The 4,664-nt window shown below is 30.5% G+C and overlaps 1 long non-coding RNA gene across 3 annotated transcripts in view; it reads right to left on the minus strand.

Moving 5' to 3' along the window:
- LOC114254362 overlaps positions 1–4,244 on the minus strand; it is a 37,504-nt gene extending 33,260 nt beyond the window's left edge. For 2 of the 3 annotated variants that reach the window (XR_004964614.1, XR_004964612.1), the window contains exons 1-2: positions 3,391–4,244; positions 2,953–3,202 (exon numbers count right to left, since the gene is read on the minus strand). This is a non-coding gene — a long non-coding RNA (uncharacterized LOC114254362). Of the gene's footprint in view, positions 1–2,781; positions 3,203–3,390 lie in introns of those variants that run through there. The other variant, XR_003625729.2, reaches the window with a different exon arrangement.
- Positions 4,245–4,664: the final 420 nt, after the last annotated feature.

Genomic DNA, 4,664 nt, shown 5'->3' on the forward strand with positions numbered 1-4,664 from the left:
ATAATCAGGTTATGTATCTACATTTGGATACGCATTACAGTTAGATCTATTATACGACATAATTATACGATAAAACTTGTGCGTTGCCTACGACTACAACTACGACTGTCGTAATTATTACGCCATGTTTTGTGCTTCGGTCCTATGCTTGGTACCAAACATAGAGCTTATACTATGGAGGGCCTTAATGTGTTGTGACGCGCGCGGGAAGAATCGAGGTGGATATATTCTGTCTTTTTTCGTGTGGGAACAGGTTCGTAACTATACAATCTGAGACCCGATTCTCGAACTCATACGAATAGATTTTGTCTTCTGAAGATTGATGAACAAAATTTTGCACAACAAATTATGATACGTTATAAATATGTACAAAATTTTGGCCAACAAATCACTATTTTTATGAAAAAATACCGGTTTTCTAAAGATTAATGTGCATACTTCCAGATAAAACGATATGTCACTCTTTTTATAACGTCCTTTACAAATGTAACAAGTTATTACCATTATAAATAGTAACACGTCAAATCAATTTTAGCTTATTTTTGTTTGATATCGGCCTGTAACGGCCCAAGTAGGTAAGCTCGTATCTGTACCGCTCGTGTGTGCGCTTCTTTCCTTCTAGAAAACAGAGTGGTGAGGATATTCAAAATGAAAAGAGACAGAATATATGAGAATATATTCATGTCTCTGTTGATTCCTTCGATATATAGTACTGGATGGAGCATGCGGCAAAATTTCTTTGATGTTTCGTTTGGAGAGATCTAGAAAGAGAGAAGTAGATGTGTGGGCTCGGATCTCTCTTTCTACTCTCTCTTCATTGGTTAAATTTTGTGTTAGGAGAAAGGGAACAGTACCGTATCCTACAACGCTTTTAATGTGTATTGCTATACATGTGCAACGGGCAACGTGTTCTGACGTGTGCATGAACTATCGATATATTCGTTATAAATAATTAATAAATAGGGTTTCTGCCTGTTTATTGTGCAAAACGAGTGAGTTAAACAAAGATGTATCAACTCATGCGTAAGTAAATTAATATTATAGTTATATATTTGCGGCATGTTAAATAAGGTTATGTAATGTTTTATGTTTTATTATAACGTATCGATAGAAAAAATATATTTATGCATTTGTATCTAATATATCTATTTGGATCTCAGGGCTCCATAGCTCCATGAGCCCCTCCTACCCACACATCGTCTTGTCTCTTTCTACGTCCGTCAAGACGATTTTCGTCATATGCTCCATCCAGTACTATATATCGATGGTTGATTCTCCCCGCGCGATTCTCTCATATAGCAATGGCCCTTCCATTAGTATAAGCTCTATGGTACCAAGGCTCCAGATCTGGCGGCACTGCTCGAACTGGCTTGGGCTAGGGGCTTGGGCCGCTCGAGCCTCGAGTCTTCTTTCCATCCATGCTGTTATTCTCATCTCCCTCGTTCCTATTACTGTTTCGCTCGCTCTCCTGGCTCTTGTAATCATCTCGCTTGCTCTTATTACTTTCTAGCTCGTTCTTATATAAAAAATTGTCGCATTACCATTCCCTCGTTCTTATACTTTTTCGTTCACTCATATAACTGTTAAAGACGATTATAAATTTTCATAATTTTTTAAATTATATATTACACTTCATCATATATAAATAATGTATTATATATGTATAATTATATATTTATTTAATTATGTGTAAAAAAAACTTAACTCGTCCAAGAAGGATCTCGCTTGTCTTTCTACATTAGAACGCAAAACACTGTCGCATCTTTTAATTACAATGTAAATAAATTACAATACATATTTATCTCCTTTCTTTAAATAAAAATAGCATTTTAATTTAAAAAATTAAAAAGTGACTATTTAATAATTCTAATGTTAAGCCGAAAAAAGTGCATACACATACCTTACTTAATATAATATTACACACACACACACACACACACACACACACACACACACACACCACACACACACACACACACACACACACACACACACGCACAAACTTTCCGGAAAAGTTTCATATAAAAACATTTATAAATATATATAAAATATGTCCATATATGTTTACACATATATGTCTGGTTTTCTTCTTTTGTAAAATTTCTGTTTGATATAAAAAAATAATAGTCATACTGAAAAGACAGAAACTAATAATAAAACTAATAATAAAAGAAAAGAAACTAGTATAAACATATATAAACATATTTCATATGCATTTATATATGTTATTATATGAAACATTTTTTCCCGGGTTAGCATAAATGTAAAAGAGAGTAAATACACGAATGTATAAATTTTTAGTTAGTGCTCAAAAGCGGTTTGAAGGGATGAAACCACCCTTCAAAGGTAAAGATATTTTTATCTTTTCTCGATATAACTCGTAAACTAAATAAAAAGTAAAAAAATGTTTTGTATAAGTTTTACAGTATGAATATTTTCACCCCAAAAAATTTCTTGCTAATATACATAGACAGATTTCTTAATATCACAACCAAAATGTATCGCTAATTTTTGTATCTGCTAGAATTTTGGCTGCTATAAAATTTAAAAATTCTGCTTCTATCAACTAGATTGATTAGCTGCAATATATATATACATATATATAAAACACACAATAAATATACTATTTATGTATAATTATGTATATATTTTTTGTTTAAACTTTGAATAATGTCTATTAAATAAAAAATCATATAAAGCCAAAAATAACTCCATATAAGTTTCTTAATTATAAATATTTTTATTGAAAATTTATATAAAAAATAAATTTGTAAAAATGTGTCCATAATAACAATCTTTATTCAATATTAATGTTCAATAATATCGATGACTAAATATTAGTTGTCGCAACATGTTTCTTTATATTTCAGTATCAATTACAAACACATATACATTATTATTTTTTTCGAATCCATATTATTAATTCTATCCCTTCTTTTTGGTTTATCTTACCAGTTCGATTGTTTTCTCTTTGATGTCTTTGTCACACTCATTGCTCTTAATTCGCTTGCATCCTTTCTCCCCCGCTCCAATTCGAGAATGTGTTGGAAAGCAACCATAGCGGTGAGTTCATCTTGACTTGAAACAGATTTTAGTATGGTGGCAACCAGTGACGAGTACTGACGACTTTGTAGTGTGATAAACGCATATAATACAGAAGAATAAGCGGGTAAGCGATGATTAACAATATCTTTTCCATTCTCTTTTTTACCAAAAGTTTTATGAAAAAATATTATAGACATTTATAAATTTTATATCTATAATTATAATAATATAAATTTTGTCTCCCCCCTTCTCTCTCTCTCTCTCTCTCTCTCTTTCATTCCTTCTCCTTTCATTCTCTCACTCATACACATCAATCACTCATGAAAATTACATAGTGTCACATACCTTTCAAAATACAATTTCATATTTAATTACAGTAAATTGATAATCCATGTATTATGTATGTATAATATTATAAGAGTGTTCATCAATGTTAAAATGTTATTCATGAAAAATAATAATAGGATATATCAATGTATGGATGCAGTTAGACGTTTTTCCATGCAATTCTTATCCAGATAGCCAAACTTGCCAAAACAAATAATCCAAATCTTTGCTAGAAAGTTTGTAAGTAAAATAACCCCAAATTTAACACAAATTCTGTTAAACAAGATGTTGACAAGTTATTAGCAGAAATATAACAAAATGTATTTTACAACTTTGCCAGCAAATAGTCGTTAAATATTAAACAAATTTAATAATATACTTGCAAAATTTGACATTATATTGCTATCAAAGAGCAATTTAACGTCAACTGAATTGCACAGATTTTGCTCGTTTTTTGATCATAATTTGCTATCAAATTATGATGCAAACTTTGCCAGCAAAATACAAACTGATCACGGACACAGATGCTATAGTGTTTGGTATCAAGTTTTGAGATAATTTATTGCCAATTTGACGACAATTTGATGATAAATTGTTTTTCATATATGGGATACGCTGAATGATAAACTAACCTAGTATTAGATTTGACATATATCAGATGCTCTCTCTTCTCAGAAAAACATGATTATATTTTGCTTTGATCGTAATATTGATTTTTAATTTCTCATAACCTTCTGACCTTATGACGATAATGAAGAAAAGAATTGTATGTATGGCAACATACACGCGCGCGCGCGTGTGTGTGTGTGTGTGTGTGTGTGTGTGTGTGTGTGAGAATCTCTGTTTCTCTCTTGATATTGCGTCGTGTTTGCTTCAAGGATAACTACAGTATAAGAATAACATGAGAATATAAGTCCGGAATTGTCATAAAATCTCTGCATATTAAAAACGCGAACCCTACTGAAATTCACCATTCTTTGTGGACAATGACGGATTTAAAACAAATAATGAGTTATATAAAATAAATGCAGATGCTGCTTCTCAACCTTTTTAAAAGGTATTTTCACTTTTGGATTTTTAAAAATTGATTATTATTTTAATAAATTTATTATTATTTTTAGTTATTTTTAAATAATTAGAATTTAAGAAATAGAATAAATTGAAAAGAAGTAAAAGAGACCTGCAAAAGTTGTTATTAATGTATAAACACTATAAACTGTTTGCAAAATTTGTTTTTTCGAAAGATTATTTTTTAATTATTGCCATGATAACTTATCTAATTTTAATCTGAT

The sequence above is a fragment of the Monomorium pharaonis genome, chromosome 1 (genome assembly GCF_013373865.1).
Source record: "Monomorium pharaonis isolate MP-MQ-018 chromosome 1, ASM1337386v2, whole genome shotgun sequence".
NCBI classification, from domain to species: Eukaryota; Metazoa; Arthropoda; class Insecta; order Hymenoptera; family Formicidae; genus Monomorium; species Monomorium pharaonis.